The sequence below is a fragment of the Octodon degus genome, unplaced genomic scaffold (genome assembly GCF_000260255.1).
Source record: "Octodon degus isolate 3935 unplaced genomic scaffold, OctDeg1.0 scaffold00014, whole genome shotgun sequence".
Taxonomy (NCBI): Eukaryota; Metazoa; Chordata; class Mammalia; order Rodentia; family Octodontidae; genus Octodon; species Octodon degus.
In genome coordinates this window covers 10,929,134-10,941,229 of record NW_004524590.1, presented here as the reverse complement: position 1 = coordinate 10,941,229, position 12,096 = coordinate 10,929,134, and the positions used below count along the sequence as shown (strand labels likewise).

At 43.4% G+C, this 12,096-nt stretch overlaps 1 protein-coding gene across 1 annotated transcript in view; it reads left to right on the top strand.

The window, feature by feature from the left end:
• Nucleotides 1-1,480, top strand: part of Cfap221 (cilia and flagella associated protein 221) — an 85,503-nt gene extending 84,023 nt beyond the window's left edge. Inside the window, exon 19 of the mRNA XM_023709684.1 lies at nt 1,404-1,480. The gene's annotated coding sequence lies outside the window, so the exon portion shown is untranslated. The remainder of the gene's footprint in view (nt 1-1,403) is intronic.
• The last annotated feature ends 10,616 nt before the right edge of the window (nt 1,481-12,096 follow it).

Below are 12,096 nucleotides of genomic sequence, written 5' to 3'. Positions count from 1 at the left end.
GATGAAAGGAGGAAAAGGGAATGCAACATGTACACGTACCTACTCCACAGAGGAGTATAAACGTGATGTATTACAAACATATACCTAAATAAATAGCAGCAGTATGGTCTGAAGTGGAGGGAGGCAGAGAGGCACCACACTGCCTGTCTGGCTGCACTCACATTGGAGTGGAGAGTAGAGATTTGATGGCCAGGGAGGATACCGAAGCAAGTTGTCCCAGTCCACTGAAAAGGAAAAGGGAGTAAAAGGAGGTGACCTGAAGGGACAGGTTGACTGCTAGACAAACCACATTCCCTTTCCAGCCTGAACAGACAAAAATGACAGACTCAGGTGCTTCTCCTCTGTCTCACTTCAGCCTCAGTCAGACACCAGGAGCCCTGTCAGACACCATGTGCAACAGAAATTGGACAGATGGAGCAAAACAAAAATAACATAGAAAGGATGTTTAATTTCCTCCATTAAAATTGCCAACTAGGGCTGGGGCTATATCTCTGAGGCAGAGCTTTTCCCTCTTCCTGGCTTTTATCCCCAGCCTCACGGAAAAAAAGACGGAAGAAGGAAAGGAGCCAGGGAGACAGGAAAATGTTTCAGGATCATTTGATTTTATATTAGATTCTCCTGTGTTCCAGGCATGTTATATAGCTGAGTTTATAGTCTTTATATTAAACACCTGTCCTTGCAGTCGGTACACTCATCAACTCCTCCCGGGTCTATGGATGCTGTAAACACCACAACAGTCTCTCAATTCCATCTCCATCTGTACCTTCACCTGTAGCCCCAGCCCACCAGGAGGCAGGTTGACCGCTAAGAAGCCTAGATCCTTGCATCTCTAAGCCCTTGACTTAGCCCTCAATTATATCCCTTACTTGCCACCCTTGTTTCAATGCCACATTCAACTGAAGTGCTATCCAGAAATCTCTGGTCATGCCAACCATCAGTCTTTGCCTCATTTTAGCCAGAGCTAGATCAGGTGCACAACCCACCTTCTGCAGCCCTTGTCAGAGTCAGAAATCATGAGTATGTACTCTACTCATAAAGGCGAAAACCTAGCTAATGCTTAATGCTAAGCAGTTAGAAGACATCATTCTAGGATTTCTGTGACTAAATTCTCATTCCAACATCACAACTATGTGGGGAGATAGGAATTACCATGGTCAGCAGGTGGAGGCTGGACACACAGGTAACTTGTTCATGCCAGCAAGCTGGTAAAGCCGAGACTGCAGACCAGAGCTGAATCCCCTGCAAGCCAAAAGGCCTCAGTGGTTAGCAAATTCTCACTAAATATAATTAAAGATTTCCTTATGTATTAGAACACAGAATCCATCATTCACTGGAAATACTGGGTGCTTCATATTTTACTGAGTATATATCTTGTTTGTTTGTTTTTTTCTCTTTATATTCAGAGAAGTGAAAGACCAAACACAACCAGCAGAGAAGGCAGGAGAAAAGGTGCTTGAGGAGATGAAGAATCTGCAGAGCAAAGCTCTCAACACATACCTGATTTTAGAATAAAAATCAGCCGGAGGTCAGTTCCTCTCATTTACTTCCTGCAGGTCACTGGGGTCCTTTGAGTTTTACATTCCAAGTACTTTTGGAATTAAAGTTTATGAAGCAAATAATAATAATGTGGGTATAAAAATATTTTAAATTACAATTTTTCTTTCTAAAAATAAAATGGTGACAGTATGATGGCAAGGTTAAAAGCTTCTTGGTGCAAGATTTAGTGTGGAACAAAGCCTTCCTGAGAGAGATGTAAGCCGCTGTGAGGAGAGACAGAGCCACACGGGGGGGGGGGGGGGGGCACTGCTCCCCAGCCCTGCCCAGAGCCAGCACCACCGGCCTTGGTTTGGACCACTCCCAAGAAGAGCACGATTGGTGCAGACACTGGCTCCCAAGAAGCTGTGCCAGTGGCAGACACTGACAAAGGGGCACTGCACCTGGAGGGGACACTGAGAGATGATTAGAGCTTACAAATCGGTTTGGGAATCACTGGAAAATATAAAGGCTGCACACTCCTCAGCCCCTGGGCAAGAGGATATTATCAAGAAGTAAAGCCTTTGGTTGTGTTTATTAACATTATTCTGTTCACATGGCACAAACTAGTAAGACTGGAGATGTCATCACAACCCGTAACTATGCAAGTATGTTTGGGCATATTCCCCTCCACTTGTTTGTCTATGCATAGGTATGTACACATATGAAGTATGATAAAAGTATAAGTAAATGTTCAGAGATTTAGTTGTAGTAACAGACACATTGCCATTTATCCCCCTCAAAATAGTCTCCCTGGCTTTGAACACATTTTCTACATCATCCTTGCCATTTTCTGAAGCAGCTCTTGGAGTTCTCCTTCATGGGTGTCTTTACTAGGTGACCAAAAATATGGGAATGCCACCACTGAGTGCCACTCAACAGAAGGTGGACTTGTAAAAACACTGTAGTGTCTTTTCTGGCTCATCCCCAAAGTCAAAATGACCATGAAAGGAAATGTTTTGAATCCGTTCAAGACCTCGAGGCAGGCACAATAGCACAGCCAAAGACACTCATGCAAGAAGACTTTCAGAACCGCTTCAGAACGTGGCAAGAACAGCGGGCTAGGAGTTTGAAGAGGAGCACATATTTTGAGGAGGATTAATGAAAATGGCTTTCACTGTAACAAATTTTTTAAAAGTAAACATTTACCCTTTTTTAATTGAACCCATAAGTCTATCTCAGCTTCTGTACCGGTAAACAAGGACAGATCCTTTCTTTTTCTTCCTTCCCGCAAGGACCAGCCTGAGGCTGTGGCCCCTTGGAAATGCTGCACGGATAGCGCTGAGGATCTAGTGCCATATGGTGGACATGGATAGCACAAGAAAGGCCTCTTCCGACAAGCTCTAAAGTTAGGTCCTTCCAACCACAAACCAACATTACTCATAAATTATCGTTTCTTTCCTTTTTTTAAAGATAGGGTCTCGATATGCAGTTCAGACTGGCCTTGAACTCACAGCAACCCTCATGCCTTAGCCTCCCAAGTGCTGGGATTACACGTATATGCCACCATGCCCAGCTTCTTTCATTTTTTAAAGTAATGTTTAGGTGGGAAAAAAGCAAGGAAACTTTATCTCTATTTGCTTCTTCAATAAATTCCATATGAAAGTTCCTTTAGTGAAACTTGACCATGTGAAATTTAGGGGTTCTTCATGAGACCAATTTTCCAGGTTCTGCAGGGATTATGGACATAATCAAGGCCTGGATGAGTAAATGAGAATCTTGGGATTCACAGCTGTCACTGACCCTCGTCAGCTCTCTTTCTCTTGCATTGACTTGGATTATTATCATCATTTTCTGAGGTCCAAGAAAAATATAACCAAAGATTGTCAGGATAATTTGCTGTAGTTCCCTCATTTTAGAAATAATTATCATTGCTTCCTTTTTCAAAGACTTTTATTTTATGAACTACTTTCTCAATAATCTTTTCTTGGTCAGCTTTCCACCTCCATTACTGGTGGAAAACACAACTGCAACTTAAAAGTAGAAGAGGTTTATTTGGCTCACGGTTTTAGACCATGGTTTCTCACCTTCAATGCAGAAATACCATGGTGGAAGGACACGGTAGAGAAAAGGACAGAGAGAGCAGAAAGCCCCACATCCCACCCAGATATACCTAGAAGTATGCTCTGCTAATCTCCTGGCATCTCTTAAGTCAAATTGGCAACCAGAATTAACCATCGCAGTTCCTTACAGCATTCTGAGACACAGAGTAACTTCAGGTTGAATATTCCTTATTCAAAATGCTTGGAATGAGAAGCATTTCAGATTCCAGATCTGTCCTGAATTGGAGGTCTTTTCATATAGATAATAAGAAAACTTGGAAATAAGACCAGGTTTACACACAAAATCCATTTATGTTTCATACACATTGTACATGCATGGTCTGAAGGTTGCACATGTGCTTGACTATGACAGATCACGTAGGAATAGGTATGAAATTTTATATTTGTGCCATCTTGTCATAGTGGATTTGGAACATTTTATATTTCATATTAAATATGCTCACTGAAGCTGGGTGTGGTGGTGCGCACCCATAATCCCAGCTCTTGAGAGGCTGTAAACAGGAGGATCACTGTGAGTCCAATCTAGTAGTGAGACCCTGAACACCTGTAGACCCTTCCCTAAAATACAGAAAAAAAATTAAAATAAATATACTCATTTATTATATTTATTAATTATAAAATTACTATCATGACATGCATGGGCAAACTGATACCCCGAGAAGTTTAACAACAGAAGAGGCAGATTTAGGCAGAATGCAGAATTACTTTTTTTTTTTTTTTTGGTATATTAGTACAAACAGTAATCAGGTGTGGTGGTCCAGATCCCAAGAGAGGAGCCATATCTATTTCTCAGTCCATCCTCACTACCAGGAGAACAAGCACCAGAAATACATCTGTGGGTGACAGAGCAGCCCAGCGCCTTCCTGCTCCAAGCCATCGGAACAATGCTTCTGTTACGTTGGGGAAAGGAACTGATGTGGCAGCTTTGAAGGAAATATGGAGAAATTTTATTAGAACAGACAATGAGATTGCGCCTTCACCAATGAGACTATCTTTGTCGATGGTACTGACTGACAGTAATAGATGCGAACTGCACATTATTAGGAGAGACCGTTAGGGAGCAGGAAATCCAACAGCCTGAAGAGTCATATTGTTAGAAGTTGTTGTAAAAGCCCAGTCATTTATCCCTCGATGACCAGATATTAATCAAATGAAATGCATGGTGGTCAGTACCAGAAATCCGATATCAGAAAGCTTCTGATAGCAAAAAGACACCAAGGAATGATAGTCAGTGGTAAAATAAGGGTATAAAAATAAAAAGGAGGGGCAACGCAGCCCGAGATATGGATCCAGGATTAGATATGTTCTCTGCGGATATATGCAATATATTATACAGTGTGAATGTTACAATTAATAAAAGGATTTTTATATATTATAAGAATAAGAGAAACTGGTATCTCAAGAAAGACAGGAAAAAATAAAGATTTATAATTTTAAGCAGGTTGAAGTGCTTAGTCAGGTTAAACTATAAGTAATGATAAGATCCCATGACATTTAAAAATTACATATTTATAGCACTTGTCTTTAATGTTGTACGCTGCACTGTCACAGTATTAAGCTCCCAGATTTTGGTCTCAAATTCAGCTCCCCAAGAAAAGGAACTAAGTATCCTTAGAAAATATGTTTTTATATCTTGGGACAAGGATAATTAAAATGGTCCTGTGTGGGTGCCTTGGTTACTTTTCTCATTGTTAGGACAAAACACCCAATGCCCAAAATTAAGGAAGGAAAGGTTTCTTTAGCTCACAGTTCGTGGAGGTTTCAGTACATAGTCAGCTGGCTCCAGGACAGACTGGCACATGGCAGAGGGCAGCTGTTCATGGCGGTAGAAAACAGCACAAAGCAAAGGGAAAGCAGCGGCTGGAGCTACAGAGAGAGAACAAGGCTTTCTCCCCTCCTTCCGTTGCCTTCAGGCCCTCTGCCCCAGGCTTGGTGTAACACTTATACCCATAATCCCAGCATTGGATCATGAATCAATCGCAAACTCTAGGAGCCTGCCTCAGTGACTTTATGAGGCGTTGGAGGGGGTACCTAGATACAAGCCGTAACAGTGGGAGACCACTCAGACCGCCTGAAAGCTCAGGGGATCTAAGGGACACCTGAGGACATGATCCCACTTGTCTAGCAGAGACCCGCCATGGGATACAGTTATGTAACCGTAATCTAGCACAGGTAAACACACATGCTAGTTCCAGCACTATACAAGAATGCAAATACCAGATAACAACCTGTACAAGAGTTATACAATGACACAGGTGGGTCTTGCTCTGGCGCTCTGCTCTACGTTGCTTGCTGCTGTTGCTGATGCTTTGCGTGCGTGTGTTCTTTAATATTGGGACTTCACCGGCAGAAAGTCTCCCTTGGACCCCCTGAGCATTCCGAGAGCCTGTCTCATCAATTTTTTGCTAGAATGAAAGTAGGCTTCCAGAACAATCACGCACAATCCCCACCCCCAGCCCTTGGTACTGGAGATTTAGCCTAGGGAGTCCTGAGCTACAACCAATACCTTCTTATTTTGATGTTTTCAGGACTAAGCCCAAGTAGTTGATTGTTATATTCAAGTTTTGGCCCATATTGAAATTCCATCATTGCAAACCAAGCAGCCAAAAGATTTATTATAATCTTAGTAGGAGGTATAAAATCTCATCAGCTCTCCTCAGGCAACAAAAAACTGTGGGAGATTTTACTCTAACAACAAAGAGACTTGAAAAGTCTAATTATCCCCACAGAAATTTATCCTAATAGATAGCAACTTGTGACGAACCTTCCCGGAAGCCTTTCTGCTACCTGGTCCCAGGCATGAATAGCTCCTCTGGGCTCATAGCACCTCAGGGGGAAGCGGCTGTAAGGACGGGTCTGTGCCCCTGCGGACAGTCTGTAACCCAAGGATGAAGGAAAGAATCTACCGCACTGTGGATGGGCTGCTGCTTAGGCTATCTATAATAAGAATTTTGTAATCATTGTGCTGTTTCACATGCACTTTAGGTGTAAGATATTTGCAGCCATTAGGAGAACACGTTACATTTCCTGTCAATTTTTTTTTTTTTTCTATTTGCAAAAATTGCTTGAAGGACCAGCAGGTGTGGCACAGTGTCAGGGCCATTTGCTAGCACGTGTGAGATAGGAAGACGGCAAGTTCAAGTCTAGCCTGGGGGAGACCCTGCCTCAATATAATAAATTTAAAAGGGCTCGGAATGTAGCTCAGTGCAAAGATCCTGGATTCAATCTCTAGTGTGGAAGACAAAAGAGAAGCCCTTGAGTTTGAAACCCAGTACTACATAAACAAGTAAATAAGAGTTACATGAAGGCTTAGAATAATTTTCCTTATAGATTTGAAAGACTCCTTCTGGGGGAGGAGGGCTTGGTGGTTAATTTATGGCTAGGTCATCTATTTGACTAAACATTATTTGGAGGGTGCCTGCGAGGCTGTTTCTTAATGAGATTTACATCTGAATCAGTAGGCTGAGTCATCAAGCTGGTGGCCCTCCCTAATACTCTAATGTAGGTGGACCTTATCCAAGCCACCAACTAGAACTAAAGGCAGAATAAGAAAGACTATCCCCCACCCTGTGCCTGTCTTAAAACTGGGACGTGGAGGTGGGAGTACGGTGGTGCGGTGATAAAGCTTTGCCTGCACAGAACTCTGAGTCCAGTTCCCAACACTGAAAACAGCAACATGAACCTGGGACTTCAGTCCTCTCCCGCCTTTGGAATGAGGCTCAGTGGGGAGCCTACGCCACTGGCTCTCTGGCTTTTTGGGTTTCTGATTTAGACTGAAATTATGCCATCAGTGTCCTTGAGTCTCCAGCCTACAGGGAGATCTGGGGACCTCTCACCCTGCATCACGGCACGAGCCAGTTTGTTTTAATACATCTCTTTAGATGCACAGCCACACGCGAGAGCGTGATCTGTTGGTTCTGCTACTTGGAGAATACCAACTAATGCTGGCGTTGGTGTGTTTATGAGAAACAACTAACTTCAGCTGGCAAGTGTAGTTTGCAATCTCTACAGAAACTTTGTCAATTTAGTGCAGAAATTATGTGGTATCAAAACAGGAAGATTTAATCTGTATAGCCTATGGGTTATTTATTTATTGTATTTTAGGGAAGGGTCTACAAGGTGTTCAGGGTCTCACTACTAGATCAGACTCATAGTGATCTGCCTGTTTACAGCCTGCCAATAGCTGGGATTACAGGTGTGCACCACCACGCGCAGTCTCTAACCTATGGGTTAATTACAAGTTAATCAAAAAGCAAGTAGAAAAAAAAATCTTATTTTTATACACAACTTTCTGGATTAATAAAGATATTTGTAAATTGAGATCTTAGGCTTAAGAGATGGAATATTTTAATTCACTATCTTAATCAACTGAATAGTAATCAAAATAGTAGTAATTATTAAATATTATTTTCATGTCCAAAAGCCCACTCAGAAATTTTTTTTTTTAGAAAACTCATCAGGCTCCCTGTCATCCATTGTTTCCTCAGTGCTTATTCTTGTTTTTATTCTCTCGTGTGGTCTCAGTCATTCACTCCCTCAGACCTCATAAGTTCTATGACCTTTGGCGTGCTCGGTCCATCCCTAGCAAAGCATCACCCCTCCCTTCCTGTCTCCTGCTCCCCTCTGCTCCCCCTCCCTCCTCTCCCTTCTCCTTCCACTCCTTCCCTTCTTTTTCCCTTTTATCCCCAAAGTATGACTTTATTCTTTAAGGACACAATAGACACTTCTTCTGCCCTAACACAGAAATCAGGGTACACTGGCTACCCTCTGGGGCAAACCTCAGCTTCTCATGAATGCATACCATGAGACCTTCCCAGACACGACCCATCCCTGCTGTCGTTACCACCCTATCTGTTATTTCTTCTTCTCATTCTTGTTTCATTTTAACACCATGACCTTGGTATTACTTGCTATTCTCCCTTTACCATCCCTGCCAACTATAACATCTGCAGAGACAAGTTGCCTAATATCCTAGCTTCCCAGGACTGAGCCTCCTATTTTGATTGTGCCTGGAATTTAATTAATGGAAAGATACTACAGAGAGATTGATGCCATTGCTGTCACTAGAAACTGGCTACCCTGGAGGGCCAGTCTCCAGGATTACCAAGGCCCTTCAGATGTCAGACATTATTAAATATAGGGGCAAATGATTAATGTGTCTCCTCAACTCTTACTAATCTTCTCCCCTACCCCCAGCCATCTGCTGCCCATCATACACCCTTGATCTTGTCATCACCAATGTTAACACCACCTCTGAAATGTTCACAAATCCCATCCCTAGGGTAGCTCAGAGGTGGAATGTATGGTTAGCATGTTTGTGGCCTTGGATTCGATCCTCAACATCCTTCACCCATTCCCCAAAAGCCCAATCCTCTGAGCACCTCTCCCTTATATTTCTACCTGGCTTACTCTTTGACCCTATTCCAACAATCTTTACTTTCCAGTGAGCCATGATCTTGCCACTTGTTCCTTCTGCAAAGTGATAAGAAACCGGGCTGGGCAGAGCCAGGCACTGTGTACTCACCACACCAGACCTCACTGTACTCCTCCTCAGCTTAGAGCCCACGGCCTACATAATCACTTCTTTGCAAACTCTCTCAACAACCTTGCCACCTTCTCCCCACTTCAGACTTGCCTGGCAAACCCTCCCTGTGATTAAATCCAGCTAACCATCTGCCAATCCCTACACCTGCACAGGAAGAAAATCACAGCCCCCACGCTGCTTTGTGGAGCTAGATCGCAATACGCTCAAGCTGCACAACACACAGTACATTTTCCCCAAGGACTCTTTCTCCCTCCTCAAGTGAAACTTTTACAACTTTTATGCTTTCTTCAAACCTCCTCCACCCCCTCCAACTATATTCTCCACAGATGAACTTGCTCCATATGTCACATATGAAAAGAAGAAGAAGCAAATGAGTAAAAGCAACCTTATCATCCCAGCATGAGTTCTCAGCTGGAGCCCGTGGACTGCAGCTTCCCTCATTACAGAGATGAATCCTTCCTTCGCTTGTTGCTGGTACCATTAATTTCTCACTCAGTGAGCTCACTGTTCTATATATGCACCTTACAAAACAAAGCAGAACGTTCCTTATTCCCCAGGTGCACCTGCTGCCTTCATAGAGAAGAGCTGTCTGTTTCCTCGTGTCCTGTTCTCTCTTCCAGGAGTCAGACACCCCCACTCATCCCTGCACTAACCAGCTCTTGTCTGGGTCACAACTGCAGTAAAATGCAGGACCTCCTTGGAGACTCTGGAGATCTAGCCCCCGTCTGCATCCCCCGCCCCCACCCTCTCCTCATGCCCCACTCTATTCTAGCCAAACACACTGCCCTATGCCCCAGGCACTAGCCGCCTGCTCTGCTGGGGTTGCTTCCTACCCCTCTGGCCATCTTGTTCTTCCCACCATGTAGGCCTCAGCTCAAATAGTTTCTCCTCACTGAGACCTTCCCTGACCATCATAGCTAAAGAACCTCACCTTTTATAACCCTATCCTCCAGTTTTAGTTCCTTAGCAGCCTTATCCTTGCTGAAAATTATCTTATTTTTTATGGTTCAGGTGCTAAATACATGTGCTGACTAAGCAAACCCAAGTTTCATCCAACCACAAGTAGTAGAAAGAATAAAGGGTGGTGGAAGCTAGACCCAGGGAACAGTCCCAAGTCAGGGCCGGGTGGCTGGGGCAGGACAGAGGCTCGGTGGTAGGCTCCTATCCTAGACTATGGTGACCCACCCTGAACTTGTCCATCCCCTTCCAGGCCCCCAGCAGGACACTGCCAAAAAGAAGACTCCAGGCAGAGAAGAGACTCATCACCTGCTATTCTCTGGTTCCCTCAAATGGCCGCAGCAAACTGCCCCCCTCACTCTTCCAGCAGCCTGTGCTGACGGGTACCTGTGGGCCACCTGCGGGCCTCACCCTATGCATCTGCATGGAGACTCTGCCCTTTGTGCTTTGTTCACTCCCACACTCCAGAAAGGATCAGCTGAGAGTTAAGGGGAAAGCTGTCCTCTCCTGGAATGAGACCCAGTCACTACAGGAAAATACCCCACTCTCCCCTTCTTGGCTCCTAGCAAATTTCCATAAGTCTTTTAAAGTTTAGATACAAGGTTACCTTCCTGAGAAGCGGTCCCCCCTCCTTTGTGACTGATCAGAGGGAATGGGCAAGAGCTCTTCGCCCACATGCACTTGTCCGTCTGCTTTACCAAGTAGGGACCTCTCTGAAGGCTGTGTCTGCTTCTTACCCACACTGTCCTCTGTCACTCAGCACAGGGTAGGAACTGAATAGATTCTTGAAAGAATACAAAAGGTGCAGAGTTTGAGACGCTCAGACAGTGGCAAGAGAGAAGCTTTTTGGGATAGCTGGACTCCAGGTACACAATGAAGCCACCACACACTTCTCATGGGGAGGCCAGCCTCAGGGAAAGCACTGTCTTATCCCCTCTGTCCTGAGAAACAACCCTCGAAGGAGCTGCAGTTGACTGAGTGGTGAATGTTCTGTCTACTCCTCAGCTGGGATGGGCAAGTGACTTTTATTGGTAGATATAGGAGAGGGGCAGGAAGAGAGGGGGCATACCAAGAAATGTTGCATATGTTCCAGGAAAAGAAAAAAACTTGTATAATTATTTTAATACTAAATTACTGAGACATCCTGAGGTTAATACAAGTTACCTTTATTTTATTTTATTTTTTTCTTTGCAGTACCAGGGATTGAACTCAGGACCTTGCGCTTGCCAGGCAAGCACTTATTCTACTGAGCTAACTCCCGGGCCCAATACAAGTTACCTCAGACCTCTGCAATCATAAGAGGTGCCCACATGCACTTGTCTTGTTTCCTATCACTTGCCCACGAATCTCCGGTCTCAATGGATTTGCCTATTGTGAACACTCAACATAAATGGGATTATACAATGTGACTTTTATGTCTGACTTCTTTGACTTATAATGTTTGTAAGTCCATCCATACTGCAGTAGGTTACCAGTGCTTTATTCCTTTTAATGGCTAAATAATTTTGCAGTGTATAGAATATGTCAGATCTTTTTTATCTATTCATCAGATGACTGGCATTTGGGTTATGTCCACCTCTTGGCTGTATTTAGTGCTGTTATGGCTATTTGTGTGCAAGTATTTGTTTCAATACCTAGTTTCATTATCAGGGATGAACTTTTAGGAATCAAGTTGCCAGGTCACAGAGTAATTCTAATATTAACTTTCTGAAGAATTGCCAAACTATTTCCTATTCTTCATTTGTTTGTTGAGTTGTTACAAGTTCTATACATATTCTGGACACAACACCCTGACCAGATGTATAATGTCTAGTATTTTCTTCTATTATGTGGATTTTCTTTCCACTTTTCATGATAGTGTTCTTTGCTACACAAAAGTTTTTATGATCTGTAGTTGACCAGCCTACTTTTAAAAGCACATTTTAAAATAGCAATTTATTATGGAAATTTCCAAACACACAAAAATAGTGAATGGTATAATGAAATATTGAACCTTTT